Consider the following 25,565-nt stretch of genomic DNA (forward strand, 5'->3'; position numbering starts at 1 on the left):
TTCCCTAGCCCCCTCACCCGTATCTATATCAGCAATGCTGCCTTTTTTACTCCAGTACCCCAATAAAGAGGCAGCAAAATACATTGAGGAGGGCTCCAGGGAAGGTTTCCACATCCCAGTGGTAGTCACCCCTTCATGCACCAATCCCCCCAACCAAAGTCTGTCCGAGATATGCCACACATTGCTGAGAAGATCACCAAAGAACGTTTGCTGGGGTGAGTGGCAGGTCCCTTCTCAGAACCTCCATTCCCCACCCTCATAGTGTCTCCACTAGGTATCGTGCCTAAGAAGGCCCCAGGCGAGTTTCGATTAATACACAACCTTTCCTACCCAAAGGGTGGGTCAGTAAATGATGCCATTCCTCAAGATCAAGGCTCAGTTAAATATGCATCTCTTGATCAGGCAATTAGGCTGGTTAGGGAGTGCGGCTCGGGCGCGCTCACGGCCAAATGTGACATCGAATCGGCCTTCCGTTTGTTACCAGTCCACCCCAGGGACTTCTGGTTGCTAGGTTTCAAATCATATCTGGGTATTGAACTGGATTCTGTCAGCCAAACCTCTCACCTGCCCCTGGCCGAACTCGCCACGTTGAGGGAATTGGTTACCACCACGATGGCCCAGAAAACGACCACGTTGCGTCAGGTCCAGACACTCTTAGGACACCTCTATTTTGAAGGTAGGGTTATCTCGCCCGGTCATGCCTTTTGCGCACGCCTAGCCCGTCTCACGGCTGGCAGTGTTGCCCCCCACCACCACATCAGGGTCACTCATACCATAAGGGAGGACCTCAAAATATGGCTGACCTTCCTGAAAAGTTACAATGGGGTATCCTGTTGGCGAGATTGGCTGCTGCTTAAGAAGCAGCTACAGGTGCACTCTGACGCCTCTGGTCGCTCTGGCTTCGGTGTCTACCTCAGGGGTCACTGGCGTGCGCAGCCTTGGCCGACATCTTGGCACGCGGAGGGCATTACACGCGATTTAACTTTTCTTGAGTTCTTCCCAATCCTAGTGGCTCTCCGGGTTTGGGGGACCTCCTCAAGGACACCAGGGTGTGCTTCTGGTCGGACAACCAGGCGGTGGTAAGAATCCTTGCGAAGCAATCTGCAAAATCCAACAGGGTAATTCGCGTGCTCCGTCTCTTCGTGCTGGAATGTCTGAAAGGTAACATCTCCTTTTCCGCGCAGTTCATCCCGGGCCTCAATAACGACATTGCACATGCCCTGTCTCGCTTTCAGATGGAGCGTTTTGGCGACTTAGCACTCGAGGCTGATCAACTCCCAGAAGCCTTTCCGGAGGACCTCTGGGAACTCGGTCGAGAGAAGTGACAGCAGGGGTACTGAGCCCCCTTGCACCATCAACATTGCAATCCTACACCAGAGCATGGTCCCAATTCGAGGGGTTCAGAGATAAGTTTGGTTTACGACGCAGACGTGCAGCTAAGGAGTATGATGTTCTAATAGTTCACCTAAAGCATAGAGGCATGGCCCCTTAAGACAATCAGCCTGCACAAGGCTGCTTTCTGATACTTCAGCAACTGTTTTTGGCTCCCAGACCCCTGTAACACTTTCCACGTAAGGAAGCTTTGCAGGGTGGCGTCACTCCCACCCGCCCATTCCAGATAAGAGTAGGACAGTAACCATTGAGATCCTCCGGCTGATATCGGATGTGCTCCCCAGTATCTGCTGATCCAACTATGAGGTTAGGCTATTCAGGGCGGCCTTCTCCCTGGCCTTCTTTGGTGCGCTCCGTATCGGAGAGTGCGTTGGGGGCACACTGTCATTTCATCGCAGGGGCTTGTCTGTGGCTGATATCAACCCTGACAGGCGCATGCTACAAGTCAAAATCCGAGCCTCCAAGACTGATCAACTAGGTAGGGGTACCACGCTAAGTCTAGCCCCCTCCCCACACACTGGACCATGCCCGGTTGTGGACACACACAAATTCCTGAAGGTACGTCCTCCAGGACCAGGCCCTCCCATTCATGCATCAGGCCGCCCCATGACCCGTTGCCAATTTGTCTCAATATTGCGTAAGGCCATCCATGCTTGTGTAGGCGACCCGGCACAATTTTCTGGGTATTCCTTTCGTATCGGTGCAGCAACCACGGCAGCTGCAGTGGCCTCCCGGCAGAACACATAAAAGCAATGGGGTGGTGGCGTTCAGCTGCCTTCAAAGGCTACATTAGATACAACCAGCAGACACTGACAGATACCATATAATCCTTTCTTTCAGGCTCAACCCCAAACATGTGTGGATCTTCGGCCACAGCATAGTGCATTGGGCGGCCATCCATGCCACCACTGGTCCAGGCGGAGAACATCTGGGTCTGCAGCCAAAGATCTCCATTGCCTGGTTCAGACAACGGGGAAGGCGTTGGGATCCCATGCTCCATCGGTTGCGTCACGAACTTGCGTTCCACGGTGGGATGCCCTGCTCCCTCGGTTGCGTCACGAACTCGCGTTCCACGGTGGGATGCCCTGCTCCCTCGGTTGCGTCATGAACTTGCGTTCCACGGTGGGATGCCCTGCTCCCTCGGTTGCGTCACGAACTTGCGTTCCACGGTGGGATGCCCTGCTCCCTCGGTTGCGTCACGAACTTGCGTTCCGCCACCCGCCAAGCGCGGTTGTGCTCCACCTCTGCAAAAATGACTTGGTCGTGCGTAAAAGCGTAATTTTGATCAAAACAGCGATCGCAGACCTGGAAAGCGTACACGCCACTCACCCCAATATCACGATTTTCTGGTCCGAACCTCTGCCACGCTTGCATTGGCGTGGCAACATCAAACCCACTAGACTTAATTACACTGTGGGAAAATCAATAGGGCAGTGCGCTCTGCAACCACACGCATGGGAGGTCGGGTCGTGAAACACCCCAACATTAAAGTTTACATGCAGGAGCTATTTCAGCCCGATGGCGTGCACCTATCGGACCTTGGTAACGAGCGTTGGCTGAGTGACATCAGGCATGGCCTGATTGATTGGTGGAGGATGGCAAAGGCGTCTTTCAGATGTTGGTAGTCTTGGCGGCGAGACCGCAATTGCGGTCTCGGGTGGCGGTATCAGGCCTTGGGCGGAATCCTTTTGTCCATCTTCCTCTTGCGGCGGCGATACCAGGGTTCCCCGTTAAAGGGGTTTTCTGAAGGGAGGCTTTGGCCGTACACCGAAAGGTCGTCATTGCTCCCTCCTGCGGCGGCGGCGTTACGGGGGCGGCCATCTCTGCTTGAACATATGTTCTCCAGAGCTGGCCCATCCCCCCCACACACACTGGATAACCCTGATGCTCCCTAGGTCCCCGGCTGGGGACCGGGGAGGGAGAACGCCCAATGCCTGAGCCAAGGTCTACCCACATTTGAAAGTTAATAAAGTTGTGGCCAATTTAATCCCATAGCACGTTGTCTTGAGTCGTTATTCACATGACGGGGGGACCGTGCAGGATCTGGGGACTCCGCCTGTCCACGCAATGACCGCTCCCCGCTTAAAACGGGGGGCGCCCTTTGCGTGGACGCGTGCAGCCCCTAGATCTGGAGCGGCTCCAATAGCATAGGCTTGGCTTTGCCTTCCCTCAGGTGGGATACCTGGAGGTCTCCACCTACCTCAGTCAGTTGTCCAATCCCACCTGGGGGAAGCGTTGCCAAGGAGACCAGGCCAGGTAGGGGAGGGATTACCTGCCCACACAATAGAGGGAGGATCTTACCTAGGAATCCTCACTTGGCTCCAGAGCTTCTCCCACCCTACCCACCCTCAGTTAAGGTCTTATTTTGCAGGTTAACTTTTCTTCACAGGTTTTGCAGGTTAACTTTTCTTCACAGGTATGCGGGCGCTGCTACGTTAAGGTCGCTGTTAAAGGGCCGGAAAGGAATTTCCCTGCATTGGCAGGTTTCGCCTTTCCCGTAGCAAAACGTCACAACTTTGGCGGTATCAGGCCTTGGGCGGAATCCTTTTGTCCATCTTCCTCTTGCGGCGGCGATACCAGGGTTCCCCGTTAAAGGGGTTTTCTGAAGGGAGGCTTTGGCCGTACACCGAAAGGTCGTCATTGCTCCCTCCTGCGGCGGCGGCGTTACGGGGGCGGCCATCTCTGCTTGAACATATGTTCTCCAGAGCTGGCCCATCCCCCCCACACACACTGGATAACCCTGATGCTCCCTAGGTCCCCGGCTGGGGACCGGGGAGGGAGAACGCCCAATGCCTGAGCCAAGGTCTACCCACATTTGAAAGTTAATAAAGTTGTGGCCAATTTAATCCCATAGCACGTTGTCTTGAGTCGTTATTCACATGACGGGGGGACCGTGCAGGATCTGGGGACTCCGCCTGTCCACGCAATGTCATCCTTTCCCTAAGCAGGAGATTCCCAAGTCTCTTCCTAGCTAAACAAACCCACTCCTGAAGGCATCTGTTTGCTATCAACAGATGTAGGGTTGCTGTTGCTAAAGAGGTGAGACACAAGAATCCTGCTGTATAAAACTGCTTTAACTTAGGCTCATTCTAGTGATAAGATTTAAAAAAAAGAGTTGATGAATGAAGTAAGAAGTGTAAAGCACTTTGTACACTCTGAATTACAAATTATGATACTAAGAGCCTCATAGTTTTAATTGCATTTACAGATGAATACCAATCCTTTCAGAATCAAGTTCTATAACATCATCATCATCATCATCATCATCATCATCATATTTACCTGAGATCCTTAAATCTCCAAAAGACAGCTTTGACACTTGACTACTTTATGGCAGTATAACTTCATCACTCCACCAGGTAAACCAGCTCCCCACTATTGCCTGAAGTTCTGAAACCTAATCATTTACTCAAAGTTACAGCCATGTTGGTGGTGCTATTAGCATGCAATTATTGTACAGCAAGACAGAAAACCAACTGAAGCTGTGAGTCGAAGCAAAATTTGGATTACTACCAGGGTGATTTCATTAAGACATTCATTAATGCACTATTTTCCTTTTTGAATGGACTAAAACCTCTAAGGAGTTTAAGGGGGGAAAATAGCAAAGCAGCAATAGACACCAGCAATTAAGAGCGTGATAGGCTTTTTCTCTTGCTAAGGGGTTCTGTGTATCTTAATAACATGTTTGAATTTTTGTCTTATTGTTTGCTTTAGTTGGTACTCCTGTTGGATTCTTTTTTCTCTCATTATAATTGCAGGCATTATATCAACGAATGTGCCCCGGCAATCAAGCCTGTGGTTATTACAGTGCATAATAATATACATTTTAACAGTGAGTTGGCCAATTATTTGAAGTTCCATTCTTTCTACTGGTATAGCCACTTTGTGCAGACTTACAACTTTGTATGCATGGAGGTTTGTATATACAGAGGTTGGTCTAATGTTCCAGTGGCTCCTTAATAATACCAGTGGTTTAATTATTGTGTTGTAACATGGGCTAATGCGATATGGTAGCTGCTAAGGGTATGTAACGAGATTCAGTTCAGACTCTAGTTCAGAGATTCCCCAAAGCCCAGGAAGCCTTTGCCCAGCTTAGGGCACGATGCTCACATGCCTGACGTCCCCACCCAATCGCAATTTGATTATTAGAGACAAAGACTGGGTTTGCCAAGGGAGTGCCAACTGCATGGTGACTTGCCTACTATAACATATCTGACAGTAACTTATGTGGTCACATGGACATGGTGCAAAATGTACTTTTGAGGTCCTGGATTGCTCTACCTGTTTGGGTTTCCATTTGTTTCAAATCTCTGAATCAGGAGAACTTTCCCAATTTTCTTCTCCTGGTGCTCAGCCCTTCTTGAAGAGAAAGAGGATTTTTGGCAGGTTTGGCCATGATAATATGAACGGAGGAAACACAACTGAATCTGTGGTTTTGTGCGCATGATTAACATACAAATTATGGACTCCCTCTTCAAGACGTATGTTATGTATTCAGTGGCCTGTGTTTGCCTGAGCTTTAGTCTGAACTAGGATTCTGAGACCCTCCGTTCTGAGTTGATACATGATATCCAATCACATAGCATTTCAGGGTTTGGGCTACTGGCATTGGCTCTTAAGCTTTGAGTTAGAATTCGCAGCTTGGGAGTTTAGACAGCTAATCACGTTGAGTAGGAGTGGCCCAAGCCTTCAGGAATACATATAAGCAGTTGCTTTGCACCTGTTGTTCAGGTCTGTTTGCTCAATAAAGTTTTTTGCTACTATCACTATTTCTCATCTCATAGAAACCCACGTACACTTCCACGTGCATGTACTGAACCCATCTGAAGAAGACACAATTTTCATTTTGGGGTGTTGGGGGCAATGTGTGAGACACACTGTTTTGGAGATGTATGATATATACAAGAAATAATGTTTCATGTGTTTGCAGGTATCGTGACTGTATAAAGCTTTGTCTGAACAACACAAGTGTTCTAAGAATTTAGGTATGCAAGCGCTACTTGCTTCCAAGTCAGTGAATATTCACTATAGATAAAGTAAGCATTTTGTTCTCTAATTAAAAAATTACATTATCAGTGCAAAAAAAAAAAAAAGTTAAATAGTAGAAGTAATGGTAGCATTGTGTTCTATTAACACCAGAGATTGTTTGTTTGTCTCCCTCTGTCTATTTCAGTTCTTTCCCGCCCTGGTCAGAGCTTCAGCCAGGATTTTGTATATTTTAGTTAATGTCCCTTCTTGGCTCTTCTGAAATGCATGAAATGAAGTGCTCCCAATTTTAGATGAAGTAATATCCATAACATTCTTGACCTACTTCCTGAAATTCATTCAGTCCACCTCACCATATGAGAAACAATGTGCACCTAGTGCTTAATTTGTCGTGAGCAGTACCAGAGCTTGGCACCTGCCAGTCCCTGCCAGACTGAAACTGGCTGTAGATCTCCGTTTCATTAGACAGTGCTGAATGCAGACTGCTGTTACACGTAACCATTTGGTAAGCTTGTCATCTTTATTGCCACACCATGTGATGAATGCTATGCTCTTTTGCTTTCCCAGTATCTGATCAGGTGTGCAAGTGTGATAACATTATCCTTTCCACTTGGCAAAATGATCAGTGATAAGGTGGAGTGGGCTTACTGGGGACTGCAGCTCTAGGTTTTTGTTTTTGTTTTAGTGCAGGAACAATTACGTATGTCATCTGCCAGAGTGCAAAGGTAAGCAGCCAATTCTTCTTGATCTGGCAAGTGAACATGGTGATGATCAGGTGTTTAAGTTTGATTGAGACAGATTAGCACAGAGGAAGTCAGAGAACAACAGAGGTGGGATACTTCTTTCCCTTTCTTTGATGCGGTTCCCACTTCTTTCTAGCAGTTGAAATGGTAACATTTCTTGGCGAGAATGTTTGCATCTTTAATTAAAAGTGCATTGTTACATTTCAGCTGTCTGAAAATGTTTCCTGAAAGCTCAGTGTGTTTCACAAGTTGTGCCTAAGCAGCAGAGTTTATTCCTAGGAAACTATGCATAGGACTAATCAGGGCTATCTTAAGCATATGCAGTGCTGGGATGCAAAGATCCGCCTCCCCCCCAGGTTGCCCAGTCCCAGGTGTGCAGGAGGGCAGAGCTGGCCGGCCGCCTCAGCATCTTGCTGGCTCGTTCGCCCCTGAACTCACGGCGCAGAGCCACTCGCAGCAGCAGAGCCCACCGCAGCACTCCAACCGACGGACGGGCTCTTCCCCGGACTCAACTCTCGGGCCCCGGACTCTCAGCCTGGTGCCCCTGAGAGCCCAGTGCCCGGGTGCCCTGCACCCCTAGCGCCTATGGGTAAGATGGCCCTGGGACTAATGGTACATAAATTGAGTGCTATGCTACGTACTGTTACTCTCTGGGGATACACACACATACAATGCATATACCTGCATCTGCATTTTTGGACTCTTCTTGGGTCCATGGCTATTGGCACTTTTGGGGTACAGAGCTAAGCATGCTGTCAGTGTCTCCTTTACTTCAAACTTTTCCATAAAACACTGAGGATGATAGAAGTTCACCTTATATATTAGATCAGTATATGGGCAACAATGTGCTTCCTTCCTATCATACACAATCATGGCTGGGGAACAGAAAACCAGTTTCCACGCTTCTGTAGATAAAGGCCACCACAGCTGACCAGCGTTCCAAATGAGTACACTGTGGTAACTTGCTGTGTGGTAAGTGTTTGTTAGTAATTATCCTAACTGACATAGTAAAAGTGTGCAAAATTAAGCAACTGTGTAGCAACACTGAATTGCTGACGGCAAATTGGGTGGTGGAACTGAAAAGGGGAGCGCAAAGTTTACTCCAAACCCAAGAGAAGTATGTCTCTGTTAAGATGCCTGACCTGAAGACTGGGAGGAAATACAGAGAGGAAAATTGCACTTAAAAGCACCAGAAATGATATATGATGGAAAAACATCACCCTACATACGACGCTGTGGTCTAAACCACAAAGCCTAAGGTTTGCCGATCAGAAGGTTGGTGGTTCGAATCCCCTCAATGGGGTGAGCTCCTGTTGCTCAGTCCCTGTTCCTGCCAACCTAGCAGTTCAAAAGCACGTCAAAGTTGCAAGTAGATAAATAGGTACTGCTCCAGCGGGAAGGTAAACGGCATTTCCATGCGCTGCTTTGGTTTGCCAGAAGCGGCTTAGTCATGCTGGCCACATGACCCAGAAGCTGTACGCCAGCTGCCTTGGCCAATAAAGCAAGATGAGCGCCACAACCCCAGAGTCGTCCACGACTGGACCTAACAGTCAGGGGTCCCTTTACCTTACATATATGTCATCTCTCCTGTCACTAGATGTTGGGTATCTCTTGAGTATGAAAACATTTACGTACTCCTACCGGCAGAGTTTTTGTCAACTACAGGTATATATTATTATTGTTTTTTTAAAAAAAAACATGGGGGTACTGAATGCTATTGAAGGAAACAAGTATATACACTGGGTGGGGGATAAGGAGCAAGGCTCAGTTCATTTTTATTTGTGTGTGTATCCATTCACTTCATTTGTAGTCCATTTTCGCCAATAAGCGTGGAAAAGAAACATGCCATAATTGCACTGCAGAACAAGGGAGAGCAAATGGTAAATGGCTGCAAATGGTTCGCAGATAAGTGAGGTGATATATAACAAGGAATCGGAGGAAATGGCAGAAGAAGAAGAAAGGACGAGAAACCAATTTCATATATAATGTGCATTCCCTAAAGACAAGGCAAGGTGACTAAATAGGTTGTGAGAAGTTTCTTCAAAGTATGGAAAGGTCACTTGCACACCAGCCATAAGATCGCAATCTCTCTGTGTATTTGAAACATGGCAACATCAGCAAATTAATATATCCACGGGGCATAGGGATTCCGGAAGTGCAAATTGGTGATTAATTTGGGCCTTACGGAAAGTTATCTGAATATAGCAGGGTCTTCCCCTGTTTCTCAAGCCTTGGACAAAGGTGCACATTAATTTTAATTTTCTCTGACTCACTTCATTTATCACTGGTTCTACCCTGGAGATTTTATATGCTTCAGATCAGATTATTCCAGGTCACGCTTGTTAAGAGTAGAAACTTTGATGTTAAGTGCTGAAATGTCTTGTCAAAATAGCTCTTCTTCTGTACTATTTGGATTGAGGTCCTTCAGTCAGCCAGCTTTGATAAAACGGGATATCCCCAGAGAAAGACGTTGATGAGGATTTTTTTAATATAAAGTTGCTTTCATCAGTGTTTTTGGCCTCTTTTTGCTTCCCGTAGGTAACATCTGCCAAGACTTTCTTGAGCTTTAGTGAGATCACAGTTTGGAATCAGTATGTGACCCACTGAATGGCTCATTTTTGAACAAAGATTATGAAGCTCACGAAAGGAATAAAACTTGTCCACTTGGTCAACTGATTTCCAGTTATTTTATTGTGGCCAAATGCTCTGCCTCTGCTTACTTGCACCTGATAGCAAGTCGAAATTGCTTCACTTCTGTTCGTGGAATCCTCTATTGCAGGCTTCCTCAAACTTGGCCCTCCAGATGTTTTGAGACTACAATTCCCATCATCCCTGAGCACTGGTCTTGCTAGCTAGGGATCATGGGAGTTGTAGGCCAAAAACATCTGGAGGGCGAGTTTGAGGAAACCTGCTCTACTGGACCGAAACACCTCTTACCAACAGAAGGGGCCCTTCCACAAATGCAAAGATTCAGCTGGATCCAATGTACTGCTCTTTGGTTATTGTTCTATAAAACTGGGTGGTGGGGGGTGAGGACAGCATTTCCTCATGGTCAGCCTGCTGGGAGTCGCAGACCAGAAGTGAATGGTGCCAGAGGCGAAACTGGACAGAACAAAGGATAGAAAAGTTGGAAGTTTCTGCACGTGCTCACACCTCCCTATCCAAGCAAGGAAGTGCCATGACCACAGTTCAAGGACACATTTCAGGCATGCAAAAGTTCTTAAGAAGGGTATGGAGAAGGGGAGGTGAAAAGGACATGAGGCTTGGGAAAGGAACATGGCCTACAAAGAATTCCAAAGGTCAGACCTGGAAGGTGATGTTTATCCCCTGGGCCTGAGGTTCTCCATCTTTGCAATAAACTAGTGTTTTAAAATACTTGACCACATAATTTATCACTACTATGTGTCTGTTGGCAGAAATGACTGGCAGAATCCGAGACCTGGGAGAAGAGTTAGTGGAAGAGGATTGGAAGAAGTTTAAAGACTACTTGCAAAAACATTGTAAAATGTTGGAATGTTAAAATGTTGGAATGCTAAAATGATGCAAGATATAAAGACAAGGTGGCATTAGTGACATAGGTAAAAGGAGTATGTAACAAATGTCTTAAAACATAAGGGTGAAAAAATTAGAATACACTGTGTCAAACGTAATCAAAAGGATATAAAGGGAAAAATTGGAGACACAATGGGTTGAAATGTATAATATAGACTAAGATTTGAAAGAGGGTAAGATATTGCTGAATATGATTTGTGTAAAAAGGAGGAAGTCAGGAAGTAGGGTTATGAAAACAATAAGTAAAAATTTCGATTTTTATGTTTTTTTCTTATATATGCCTTTTTATGTTTTTTCTCTTTGTTTCTTACTTTTTATATCTGTTTTGCTTTGTGTGTGATAATGTTGTTTTCTTTTTGGTCTGATTGGATTGTTTAAAATCTCAATAAATATCTTATAAAAAAAAATATCACTACTATGTGTCTGTTTGAATGCTATTTCCAATCCAAGTGTTCTTGTTGGTTTGTGCACATGCAGCAGTGGTCTGAAAAACCGTTGTCTTATTGGGACTTCTTGGTAAATTTCCAATTGCAAAGTTGCCAACATGTTTACTGGCTATCTTGCCTACCGTGTGAGCAATCAGAATAATCTGCATGTACCTTGTAATGTCTTTGGGGAAACAGAGGTAGGAAAAAGGCAACTTTCTGAAAAAGAAGATACATTTCTCTGTCTAATAAGTATCCATTATATGAAAATTAAAGTCTGTAACAAAACATTTGTGTATTACTTTCGTTAATCCCAAATTACCTTTTTAATGAAATCAAGAAGTGGAACATAAATTGGTTAGCCTATGTTTTCTTGTGTTGTTGCTTTGCTATTTACAGATGTATTGTAATTTGGGGTAAGGCATAACAAACAGTTCCTTCTTTTACAAATGTAGCTAATTTAACAAGGCAGATTTCAGGATGAAAATGGCTACCAGCAGACAGGAATTCCACAGATGATGTTTCTTTGACATTTAAAACAGTTCCACATGGGGCACCGTTTTCTGAAGATGTAATTCCTTTTTTATATATATATAAGATATTTATTGAGATTTTCAAGAAATTACAAAATAAAAAGAGAAAATAAAAATAAAAAATAAAAATAGTTGAAAACAATTCAGTCTTTCCGTCACATATTTTTCATTTGCTTATTTCCCGGACCTCCTCACGCCTCCCTTTTCTGTATTCCAGTTCAAATTGTTAATTCAGCAAATCCCTCCCCTCTTCATTCATCTTAATCTTCAATTTTAAAATTTTAATAACATTAAATTTTTACCTATTAGTAACCATTTTCTCATATTCTCTTATAGCATTACTGCTAAAGACCACTTAGTTTCTCTGAAGATGTAATTCCTGTCCATTGCTCTAGACACTTAAAACAAGTCAACGCAGGGACAGAAGCCCAGAAAGGATTTTGGATGTCCTAAAGCAGCCTTCCACAACCTGGTGTTGTCCAGCTGCTTTAGACTACAACTCCATCAGCCCCAGCCAGTATGCCCAAGGCAAAATAATAATAATGATGATGATGGGAGTTGTAGTCCAGCAACATCATTCTTTTAGCATCATCATAAATGTACATTTTGTCCAACAAACAGTTTAGCTTTCCAACATAACACATAATCTGGATGGTAGGAAATTTTGGACTAAGGTGGTTAGGTAAAAATATGAGCAGAAGTATTTACACTGTATTTCAGCGGAATTTGCTAAAGGCAAAAATGGAAAGATGCATCATCATCATCATCATCATCATCATCATCATTTATTTATACCCCACCCATCTAGTTGGGTCTCCCCAGCCACTCTGGGCGGCTTCCAACAGAAGATTAAAATACAATATAATTCATCAAATATTAAAAACTTCTGCAAACAGGAAATATTATAACATAGCTTCACAGAATGCATTGTGGGAGAAGATGGCTTCCCAGGTAGCCACTAATTGTTGGGGGAAATTTCTGTAAATGAAGAACAGTATTTAAGTCCCACTTCTGCTGACCATGCGTTTACTGCTAAGGTATTCCTGACTCCAAAAAGGTTTTCAAAAACTTTTGCCTGCCTCCCACTAATGCGGTTAAAGGATGACCTCCCACTTTCATAGCTCATCAGTAGAGTTATGAAAGTGGCAGGATATTTTTTCACTCAGCGCTATACAATATGAAGTACATAAAGACTTGTTTCTACGGAAGGCATAAGCAAGAGGAAACTGTTGATGTACTGTTAGCGAAACTTTCTGCTGTGAAAGTAATCAAATTTCCAGTCATTTAGCTTTGCTTCCATTTGTTGCATCATTACTTATCATTATGAAGGCTTGTGCTGAACTCTTAGGATGTCTCTTAATCTTTTCCCCCCAAAGAAACAGCCTCTTTAACACCAAAAAGGGCAAATGTCCTATCAAGGTCCCAAATGTCACATAATTTTTCTCTAGTTGGGGCCATCTCGGGCAGCAAGCTTTTACCGCAGTTCACTCAAACGAGGCCTTTGACTATGTCATTCTAAAAATAGCTGCATATAGCGGCCTTCCATTAATTCTTAACTTTTTTGGGGGGGGGGAGGAAGAAAATAATTTCCAGCTCATTTTGTTTACAGCACATATTGGACAGACAGTGTCACCTTGAAGACCACTTCCCCCCCGGGGCAAACCATGCTCTTGTTTAGATCCAATGTTAAGTTAAAGTTACTTTAATGATTCGCAAGGTGAGGTTGGGGGTGTTGGCCTCTGCACATATTCAGGCAAATAGGTATACTGAATTCACTGTAGGGTCCTGAGGCCGTGTTCCTCCTTTACAAATTTAAAATAGGATCTAAATGGGATATGCACAAGCACATTCCTATATGTATACACACCCAATCTTATGTACACTTTATATTTCTGACTCATGAGTTAAATATCACATGTATCAAGGGTATGCATAAAGTAGCATGTATGTGTATGTGTACGCACTATTTGGGCATATCCGTGGGGTGACGCATGCATATGAACCTGTGTTCTCTGTTGTTCACCTGTGTTCTCCTAAATTTGTTCAGCAACTCAAAGAGATTCAGAAAACAGTGGTACCTCGGGTTACATATGCTTCAGGTTACAGACTCTGCTAACCCAGAAATAGTACCTCAGGTTAAGAACTTTGCTTCAGGATGAGAACAGAAATTGTGCGGCGGCGGCGTGGCGGTAACGGGAGGCCCCATTAGCTAAAGTTGTGCTTCAGGTTAAGAACAGTTTCAGGTTAAGAATGGACCTCCGGAACGAATTAAGTACTTAACCCAAGGTACCACTGTATTTAGTGGAGTATTTTATGTACGTCTGTGTTGGTGTTTGGGACTGCAGGAGCTTCCTGTCACCAATCGGAAGTCGTGCCTTGGTTTCCAAATGTTTTGGAAGTTGAACAGACTTCCAGAACAGATTCCGTTCAACTTCCAAGGTGCCACTGTATATACCATATATAAACCTGCTCAGATCATTTCTAAAAGGATTAAAAATGCTTGTAAACAATCTTAAGCAATGTATACAAAATAATAAAATGCATACTATACAGAATAAAACTATATAAAACCTGCATAAAATTCTACAGCTGACCAATAATATATGTGATCAATGTCTCTGCAGTCATACCTTGGGTTGCGAATGTGATCCGTGCGGGAGGCAAGTTCGCAACCCACAGCGTTCGCGTCTGCGCATGCATGTGACACGATTGGGTGCTTCTGTGCATGTGCGTGATGTCATTTTGTGCTATTGCGCATGCGCGAGTGCCGAAACCCGGAAATAACCCATTCCAGTACTTCCGGGTTCAGCATGGTCCGCAACCCGAAAACGCGCAATCCGCAGCGTTCGCAACCCGAGGTATGACTGTAATCTGAAAATGCTTGGGTGAATTCTAGCTGATATTAAAACCAAAAAACTTCTGGCACATGGCACAAGACAGGTGCCACCATGCTAAAGGTCCTACCAAGTAGCTGCAAGATCATAGAATCATAGAATCATAGAATCATAGAGTTGGAAGAGACCACAAGGGCCATTGAGTCCAACCCCCTGCCAAGCAGGAAACACCATCAGAGCACTCCTGACATATGGTTGTCAAGCCTCTGCTTAAAGACCTCCAAAGTAGGAGACTCCACCACACTCCTTGGCAGCAAATTTCACTGTCGAACAGCTCTTACTGTCAGGAAGTTCTTCCTAATGTTTAGGTGGACCATGCAACACCGAAAAGAGGGCCTCTTCAGATGAACTCAGTGACTGAGCAAGCCTGTAGGGGACTTTGTTTTATTTATTAAATACATAAAAATGCTTTCCAATAAATATTTCCTGGGCATCTTACAACAAAACAGTATTAACTATATAATATATAAGTACAATGTTTCCAAAATGAATACAGCATGTAGGGTTTGGGTTAGGGAGAACGATTGTATGTTTGAACAACAGAATATAATAGGGCTTCCTAATCCAATCAAGGCACATGAAGAGGAGCAAGTTTGTGCCTCCCTCCCTCAATATTCTCATATGCCTGCCTCTCTGTTTTCTTCTTCAGACTTTCACACTGAAGCCTTTGAAAAACATCCTATGGGCAGAAAGCACAATATGTTTAGGCTGTTTTCATATGCTTGGTTTCCTGGTTTAAATATGGTCAGCAGGTCATGGAGTCTGAATCTGTGTGTGCTGGATTTTGCGCAAGCAGGCCACATTCAGAGTACAGCCCTATGTGGACGTTCTAAGGTGTTTGGGCCAATGTGAGTGCTCCCACTCTCCTCTGAGCATATGAGGCACATGGGTGAAAGATGCACAGGGTTAGTGGTTAGGGGCTAGGGTCTAGAGGTTAGGGTTAGAATCTGCCCCAGATTCTTCTGACTGGGTCTGCAAAAAAAGGTATGGATTTTTATATTGTTAGCTATTCTAAAATGATTGTTTAAGCTATGTTTCATTATGCGAGCATACATGGTGCTTTGCGATCCACAAAAGGCATGTCTCTGTTAATGCAACACTACCTATCTCATCTAGGATTTGTGCTGAAACTCTCATTGATGCCTCTGCCTCTGATCGTTGCGTTAAAAAAACAACAACAAAGCTCCCATACTCTCTCACACAACGATAAGTCAGTAATTAGACATAGTGGATTTGTACAAAACACAAAAGACCTCTCCTGCAAAAACTGGTACTCCCTTTGTATCTTAATTTGAATACAATCCACACTCCCTCTGGTTAGGCATTTCTGATTTATCTGTTTCCTTGGCAAAATCTGGAGATTTAAATCTTTATGAAAAATGAAATACATCATAGGCAGCCTTAGCATTCCCTTGTGGTCGAGGAAACCACCTCAACAGAATTCTCTTCTGCTGTTATAAGGAGGCAAAATGAGAAGCTTATTATATAAGTGACGGTTTTTATAACCTTGTCGGCTTTCATGAAGATTCAATTTTGGAAATGACGTCATTACTGCCATGGTAAGAGTGAATACCTGCATGCTGGATAAAATGGTGATTCATTGTAAGGATGGCAGCAAAATGAGAACATATTACTTATGGGGAAGCATCCAGAGTTAAATTAACACATTTTGCTAGGATTTCAGTGATTGTGGATAAACAAGTCATGGGAGCTTTTCTTTTTACCCAATAACTGAACTCACTGTTCAACAAGGACAGCAAACAAGGAAAAAATATTGCAACAGAAGTAGCACTAATCTTTAAAAACTGTATGTAATTAGATCACGTCATTTGCGGAAAACAGGAAGACTCACTTGCTAACTTGCTAAGAAAGTTAAGTTGTTTCTGTGGAAAATACTAGCACCTTTCTATCGTAGATATCAGCTACAAGCCTGCTGATATATTAGCAAGCTCCTTTGTTTTAAGGGCAGTGGTTCCCTCCACCTAACATTAGACAGGCACACAATCAGAGACACCCCACTCTCACCATTTCAATAGCCTTTGATCTCCATAATTAGCATCCACTTCCCTCACAAGTAATGTAAATATACACGTTACCATAAATAAGCAAATTGCTGTAAGTCTGCTTGGAAGAAGTAATGGCTTCCAGGAAAGAGAGCAATTACAATTTTCAGATCTCTCTCTCTCTCTCTCTCTCTCTCTCTCTCTCTCTCTTACTGGGACTTTTGATTTTCTGCCTTATGTTATTGACCCAAGCTGTTCATGCTTCATTAAGGCAAACAGCAGTTTTGCTACTGGCTTCATTGCAGACCCTCCAAGTGCCCCTATTTTCCAGGGACAGTCCTGGATCTACAGAAGATGTCCCAGTTTCTGATGTGATCCCAGAATGTCCCTCTTTTCTTTGGGTGTCCCAATTTTCATCAGAGAAATGTTGGAGGGTATGGAATTATACAACAGCCACCCACCCACACCCTGAGCCAAGGAGATAAGAAATTACAGTGGTGCCTCGCAAGACGAAAATAATCCATACCGCGAGTCTCTTCGTCTAGCGGTTTTTTCGTCTTGCGAAGCAACCCTATTAGCAGCTTAGCGGATTAGCGCTATTAGTGGTTTAGCAGTTTAGTGGCTATTAAAGGCTTAGCGGCTTAGCAGCTAAAAGGCTATTAGCGGCTTAGCGGCTTAGAAAAAAGGGGGGAAGCGGAAAAAAACGCAAGACTCGCAAGACGTTTTCGTCTTGCGAAGCAAGCCCATAGGGAAATTCGTCTTGCGAAGTGCATCGAGAAATGGAAAACCCTTTCGTCTAGCGGGATTTTCATCTTGCGAGGCATTTGTCTTGTGGGGCACCACTGTATACAATCTTTAAAAAACATCTTGAAGCAGCCCTGTATAGGGAAGGTTTTTAATGTTTAATGTTTCATATGTTTTTATATATGCTGGAAGCTGTCTAAAATGCCTCGGGCAACCCAGTCATATGGATGGGGTATGATGATGATGATGATGGAATAGAACCAAACCGAATATTCTGAACATTCATTTCCCCTTTAATCTTAAGGTTCAGACCATTTCTAAAACAACTTTCCTTCCTTTTAACTATCTTCTTATATTTGGCTCTGGTACTTGCATCTAACTTGAAGCTGGAATATAAAACAAATATAGGATCATGCTTTGCTTACATGTCAAGTCAAGGACATATTCCTGTTGACAGTGGAAAGCTGAGGTTCATAAAATGCACTTTGTGCAGTAGATGCAAGCTAAGTACAGCCATGGACCAAAACAAGTGCGCTGGTGGTCACATAATCCAATATCAGCAAAGGAAGAAACAAGATAGAAATACAAGTTTACTGATCTGATATCAAATTGAAAAATAGTTCAAAATGTTATCATTTCCTTTATTCAAGAATATGCTTAAACCAGATACATCTAGGGGAGATGAGATAAACAACAGAGTTAGCAAAGTAATATTTTGCTTTGAGAGCCTACAGTGCTTAGCTAGAAAGAATAATATAGAGGGAGAATCCACAGGAGTCCCTCTACATTTTAGACTCAGTGTTTGACTACTAAATTTTGTGTACAAGGAATTAACCCACCAGAAAAAACAACAACAAAGTATCACATGGCATGGGGGTCATATTCAAGCTGTGTAGAGACCCTTATGTGTACAGCTGTGTACAAATGGTCTCAAAATTCTCCACCCTATGCATGGGGAGAGAAAGTGAGTGGACCATTAAACAGAATTGCTCCAATGTTTTTGGTGAGGTGGCTGTAGACCAGCTTTATTTTTCCCTAAGGGTTTTTGTGGTGGCGGCAGCTGTCTCTGTAAGAATGAGCAAGAACTTCAAGAGCAACGTATTGGTAGCCTGGGTACCTCCCCCCCCCCCCATATTCCACCATGTCCCTGACCTAGTGTTGTTCCAGGGCCTTTGTGGTGGTGGTGCAAAATGTTGTCACCAGAGGTGCCAGCTTCTCCAGAGGAATGGGGCCCCCGGCATGATATTGCATGATGTTGCAAGGAGCCTGGGGTGGAGCCGAACACTCTCTCAAATTTGAGAGGGACCAGCCTCCTCAAAAAATATATTCAGGGGGCTGAAACTGCCTTGGTCTCTAGGAGTCGGCGCCTACGGTTGTCACAAAAAATGGTAGGGGAATATTTAATGAAAATTCTGCAAAGTAGCCTATGTAGGATGGGTAAGAAAAAGAAAAAAAAATCAGAAGAAAGTATTTTGCTAAGTTTCAGTTCAGCAGTAGAATTTTCAACACCCTCATTATCTGCACCAAGCATCTGATTTCCTTTAAGGCTAAATACAGGGGCAATGTGGTCTTCACTGATCCACTGCAGACTAATGTCATCCTAGCTTTTCAAAAACAAATAAGTGAATTAGATGCCACACAGGAGTTCAAATCCATGGGGATTTAAGGGGACGCGGGTGGCGCTGTGGGTTAAACCACAGAGCCTAGGACTTGCCAATCAGAAGGTCGGCGGTTCGAATCCCCGTGACGGGGTGAGCTCCTGTTGCTCAGTCCCTGCTCCTGCCAACCTAGTAGTTCGAAAGCATGTCAAAATGCAAGTAGATAAATAGGTACCACTCCGGCAGGAAGGTAAACGGTGTTTCCATGCACTGCTCTGGTTCGCCAGAAGCAGGTTTGTCATGCTGGCCACATGACCCAGAAGCTGTACGCCGGCTCCCTCGGCTAATAAAGTGAGATGAGCGCCGCAACCCCAGAGTCAGCCACGACTGGACCTAAAGGTCAGGGGTCCCTTTACCTTTACCTTAAACCACTGTAGAAATTAAATCGAAAGGTGGTATATGAATGTTAGCAGTTAATAATACTTTTGTTGTTATTATTAGGACTTGCAATGGTTTGCGAAAGGTAATTATGGGCTTGATTGCTTTCAAATACAAATGTAAGACAAACTATATGGGGACAAACCCCTAGCAGAGACACACCTCACTATACACTCTATTGTCTTTCACTGCATTATCAGAACTATTCGTTTCAAACATTTTTAGAGCCTGTAAATTATATGTACTTCAACCTGGATTAAGTAGAATGGTTTTTCTTGTTTTGAAGTGTATTGATGTCTAGCCATCAGCTGAAATGGGTCACATGGTCTCATCCCAGTTAAATAGATTGTCGCTAGCAATCAAAGGTCTATGGCCCTTTATGAACTCACTCCTGTTTTTGTAGATTTCATTATTGTACTGCTCCTGCCATTAATCTATCTTCCTCTGCATCAGGATTTGTTTGCCTGCTCATATTATGAAGCCCCTTCAAATCGCTCTCTGTTCCACCCTGACAGGAGAAAATCTAGGAACTGCTTCTCCAACATAGCACCGTAGGAAGATCAACAGGCTATTTTAAATCTTAAAATCATCTTGGATTTTTAATATCAGTGTTTAGCTTGGAAAGAGCTCAAATGAAATGTTTAATATTTCTAACTTTGAAGATATTTAACAACACTCTAATGTATTTGTTAAGCATGGCAATGGAGCCATTTTGCATTTTATTTGGTTCTTTGAGAATTATCTTGAAGGACTTAGCAGTTTGTGTCCTGTTATAATGAGCCACAAAAAGTCCAGAAAAGTGTTCATGCTTCCTGATGCATAAGGCCTCAACTCCTTGCAATAATACTTCCCATTCATGCCTTCTTAAAGTTTTTTCTTGCTCCTCACATACGGAAACTCTCTTACCCAAAGCCCAAGGACTATTGAGGTTGACCAAATAAAGCTAGACTAGACAATGTGTTTTGGCAGCCTTTCCTGTTTCCTTCATTGCTTCCTCTGCAGAGGAGATAAAGGAAGCGGCATTTGAATGTACATTTTGGTGAATGCTATTGTGTATACATTTGGTGTGTTCACAGAGCATGAATGAAGATGAAGCTAGGAGAGGTAGGCATGGGAGTAGGAGGGGCAAGGTAATATGCATATAATTCTCAAGTGCTGAATGTCAGAAGATGATTCCACCTTGAAAACTAAGATTCCACTATTCCAAGAACCAAGATTCCATGCATAGTATTGAGCATCAGTTCACACACTTACAATGAGCTACTTTTGCCATTTGGCCAGTCACCCGACTTTTATGAATAATCATTTTGAGGTCTTCACAATTTCTTTTTGTTTCTACTACGTGAATAATTTGACACAATCCACAAACCTGGCCACTGCTAAACCCTAACTCCACATAATTCACGAGCCTGTTGAAAAGCACCAGTCCCAAGCTAGATTTTTGGGGACCCCATTTCTTGCATGTCTCCAGGGTGAAAACTGTCCATTAGCAATCTCTATCTCTCTTTAGAGTCTACACGTGGATCCTGGATGAACACATCAAGCCATGGACTTCAGTACCACCTCTACACTGATGATAACTGAGTTTTATCACTTGATCTCAGAACTTTTTCCTTCAAGTTGATTCACACATACAACTCCCTGTCTGATATTTTTGCTTGGACATTTCATCACCTTCTCAAACGCAGTATCTTCAAAAACCAAACTTCACACATCTCCTTCAGATATGACTCTTAATGCTAAACTCTGTTTCCATTGACAACATCACCATACACCCCACTGAAAAACCTGCTTGGGTGCTCAAATCCCCTTTGCAATTATGTCAGGGGAAGTAGTGATTAGCATGCTAGTCTAGCCCCCCACTGTTACTGGCCCCATCAGCCTTCACAAATTGCAGGTCTGTCTTCCAGGATTCTAAATCACATGGAAAGCTTCCTCAAAGTAAATAAGGCATCTCATTGCAAATATTCACTTTCCCAGCATGTGGAAAGGCAGTAAAGGCCATCATAGGGATGCAACACAGGAGGCGGTGCCAAAAGTCTCATTCCTGCCTTCCCCCTTATCATGTGAGTCTTAAACACCTGAAGGCTTTATCTTTGTCTTTGACAACAATCTTATTTTGCAAATGAATTACAATACATTATTGTGAAGCACCATAGATATTACTAGTAAAGGTTTGGTAAAACATAACATGCAAAGCGTACGGAACCAATAAACTCTCTCATAAGTCATTCTAGCCATTCTACAAGTGCAAAAATGTTTCTAGATATAATTTGAGGAGAAAAAAAAATATAATCTGCAAAGCTTCTTTCTACTTTCTACTTCAATTCAACTTCTAGATTTTGCCCGGAAATTCCCACTTTGAGATTAAGCATATTCCCCACCGTCATAAAATAAAGCAGCTGTAAAAATCTTACTTTGGTGTTGTTAGATTCTGGTGTTGTATAGACTTCTCACCTAAAAGAAAAGAAAAGAAACAAGGTTTCATAATCTATATTCTCACTATTCCAGCATCAAAACAAATTGCGTCTTTATTTTACCCAATGAAATCACAAGTGCTAAGACATAAACTACATGAAAGAATTATAGTCAAGACATAATAGCAAAAGATATAAGCAAAAATTTCAGCTTATAAAGAGGAACACCCCCCCACTATTTTACTTCATTTATTTCCATTTCTGAATTATACAACTCCGCGAGTTGATATCATTATTATTTGTAATTCCGATGCATTGAAGAAATCATATAAGTGATTTATTTAGATCGGAGAGATTCAATCTATTATCCTGTTATCTAGCAGGGGAAAGTGTGTGTGTGTGTGTGTGTGTGTACACACAAACACACACCTGTATATCCTGTTCAGCAGTGCTCTAGGACATGGGTAGGCAAACTAAGGCCTGGGGGCCGGATGCAGCCCAATTGCCTTCTAAATCCGGCCCACAGACGGTCCAGGAATCAGCGTGTTTTTACATGAGTAGAATGTGTGCTTTTATTTAAAATGCATCTCTGGGTTATTTGTGGGGCATAGGAATTCATTCATCTCCCCCCCCCCCCGAAAAAATATATAGTCCAGCCCCCCCAAGGTCTGAGGGACAGTTGACGGCTCCCTGTTGAAAAAGTTTCTGACCCCTGGAGTCTAGGACAAGTTGTCAGTAGTGTGAAAAGCAATTGGGAGGTATTGTTTTTACGAAACAATACTGTAATGTGTATTTTGACTTCTTTTTGAGATACAAGCACAGTGCAAAGGTAAAAATTGAACTTGGAACTCCATCCTACTAGGAGAAGTCCCCTTCATTTTAAAATATCTTATGTTTCATTGGGTCAGGATCCTTAAGCACCAGCCGATTCCTTTCCTATATCTTCCCAACTTTATTTTCTTCAAGGCCTGATGTTTATCTTCTCCTCTCCAGGATATTGACATAGCCTCTTCCTGCCTGCAGTTCCCTGAACTCCGTGGCATTAAAGCATCTTGGCAAAATCAGGTTTCCCTGCCATGGCAAAGCTCCTTTTGCAGCATGTTACAGTGTAAATTTTAAGATGACTAGGCAACAAGAAATATTTATATGATGGTACATTTGTATTGCTACACAACGAGATGTTTTGATATATATTATGTTTGTATTTAAATCACAATTCTTGAGTAGTGTGGTCTATTTTTAGTCTTAAACTAAAGAACAGATAGGAGAAATTATATATAACAAAGGAATCATCTCAGTTACTCAAAAAGGTTGTTTTGCACTGGGAAATTAATTGACTAAATTTGTATTCAAAGTAGCAAGGGAACAAATTAGACTGCAGGTAAGGAAAGACTGTAACATGCTTTTGCTAAAGGTTTCTAAGCATGATATTCTATTTTGGCTTGGTGTTACTAGAAACCAAAATGACACCCAGTGGTGTAGAAGCTTACACATGATTCCTAAGGACTGCGCCAGTTGCCAGGTGTAAATGGCTTGCATTAACCTGACAAAAATATATATAAATATGGTGATAGCAGCAGGCTGTTAGGATGACAGTCTTCTGAAAAACTGGCTGATCGGGCTCTCCTCCCCTCTCCTTCAATTGCCTTCTAGCAATGGCAAAGTGACTGGAATATTTCCTGCCCCTTTCTTTTGTGCAAGCTGGTTCAGCCATTTATTTCAGGTCCTACTGCACAATTCCCCTTGTGCTCTTTCCAGCTAAACTGTATGCCTAACTCAGTAATGAGGATGTCATTAAACAAAAACGTTGATCCTGGAATATCCAAAGGATAAGCAGTAGCTGAGGCCCACACATTTTGGTTTGGCTTATTAGCAGACCCTAATTTGTGGCTATCACTGACTCCACTCCATGCGTTGTTCCCTACACATGCCGGAGAAATTAGGGATCGGAGAGGTGGAGTCACTGACTTTGGAGCTGGCTAAGGAAGTTAAAGTGTCTCTTGCTGCTACTTCCCTTCCCAAAGCAGTGTGACCAGGGCTGGATCTAGACATGTCAAAGACACAATTCAGTTAAACCAGGCACCCCCAAACTGCAGCCCTCCAGATGTTTTGGCCTACAACTCCCATGATCCCTAGCTAACAGGACCAATGGTCAGATATGATGGAAATTGTAGTCCAAAACATCTGGAGGGCCAAAGGTTGGGGATGCCTGAGTTAAACATGTTGTAAACTCATACAGGGAAATCCGGTAGGGAAAGAGAGGACTCCACAGCGCCATCTGGTGCCACGGTGTTGAATTGCATATACAATGCGTATAAAACACTTTTTTCTCTACCAATCTAGCTGAGTCCATGGTAGACCTTCCTTGGATCCAGTGGACAAGTGGCTCTCTTTTTTTTTGTAGCAATTTTGGAAACTGTTACAACTCTGGCGTCAGAGTCCCTGTCATCGGAGAATGAATGGACACTGGTAAGACGTTCCTTCTGTTTGATCTTATCATTCATAGCCATAGGGGAGGAAGCTGATTCACCAAAGCCTGACATTAAGGCTGGATTAGCATTTCACATCCCGTTGTGCATTGGTATGCTGTGTTAAGTCACGGTTAGTGATCTGTTAACAACCCTCTATGCAGCAGAGTAGGCTGAAAGCAAAGAGTAAGGTTACCATAACTTCCGCCATAGAGCTTCAACATGCTGATGGCAATGTAGTGTGCACACTCAGAGGATGACCTTCAAACCATCCTAAATAGCTTTGCAGAAGCTTACAAAAAGCTTGGCCTATTGCTCAACATCCCAAAAACCAAAGTGCTGCACCAACAAGCACAAAACAACTCCTCTGAAGTACCACAAATCCAACTTAATGGTGCAACGTTGGAAAATGTTGATCACTTTCCCTACCTGGGCAGCTATCTTTCTACAAGGACCTGCATTGATGCTGAAATACAGCATCGTCTGAGCTCTGCGAGAACACCTTTCTCCTGATTGAAGTGCAGAGTGTTTGAGGACCAGGACATTCACAGCAAAAGCAAAATGCTTGTTTAAAAAGCTATTGTACTATCAACTTTACTGTATACTTGTGAAACACGGAGCACTTACCAAAGGTGTCATAGACTTTGAAGATGCTTGAACCCAGGACGAAAGGGAGAAACGTGCTAAGAAGAAGGCACATTTGGCAAACCCTCACCTTGATCAACTCCCACCCAGAAACCTATGTCCCCACTATGGAAGGACGTGTGAATCCAGAATTGGCCTCCACAGTCACCTCCAGACTCACTGTTAAGACCGTGTTCATGGAAGACAATCTTCATGGAAGAAGAAGAAGAAGAAGAAGAAGAAGAAGAAGAAGAAGAAGAAGAAGAAGAAGAAGGCAGCAGAGATGAGAAAACCATACACTATGTTGCATTCCATCCTGGACTCCTTTAATCTTCTTTCCCTTCTCTGGTGTTAAGACACATTCCCTCTGGCAGAACTAAAAAAATGCTTAAAGTGAAATGATGAAACAGATACTGAGGATGCAACTGAACAGACGGTCCTCTTAATTACTGTGTGTCACAATCATAACAGACATTCTTCCAAAAGTAGAAGTTAGAATGTTAGTGTGGCTGCCTTTGGGGCAATTTGCATAGTATTACCAATAAGGCTTTGTGCTAGAAACCTGTCTGTCTTATTCACTGTATTTTTCTTTTTTTAGCTCACCAGTTGCAGATCAGATTACAGAGAGGAAGGACACTGGCGTGAATCCTCCCTCCCCCTTTTCTTTTACCTTGTAGGAAGAGAACATGATTGCAGTCTCACTCAGAGCTCACTATATTTACATCCTGATGGTACTGTAAAAGCTCGT

The 25,565-nt window shown here is 43.3% G+C and overlaps 1 protein-coding gene across 32 annotated transcripts in view; it reads right to left on the reverse strand.

Moving 5' to 3' along the window:
* Positions 1 to 25,565, reverse strand: part of PTPRD (protein tyrosine phosphatase receptor type D) — a 1,139,460-nt gene that overhangs the window by 446,422 nt on the left and 667,473 nt on the right. For all 32 annotated transcript variants that reach the window (XM_083482170.1, XM_083482159.1, XM_083482163.1 and 29 more), the window contains one exon: positions 21,726 to 21,765. The gene's annotated coding sequence lies outside the window, so the exon portion shown is untranslated. The remainder of the gene's footprint in view (positions 1 to 21,725; positions 21,766 to 25,565) is intronic.

The sequence above is a fragment of the Podarcis liolepis genome (genome assembly GCF_965112155.1).
Source record: "Podarcis liolepis genome assembly, chromosome: 17".
NCBI classification, from domain to species: domain Eukaryota; kingdom Metazoa; phylum Chordata; class Lepidosauria; order Squamata; family Lacertidae; genus Podarcis; species Podarcis liolepis.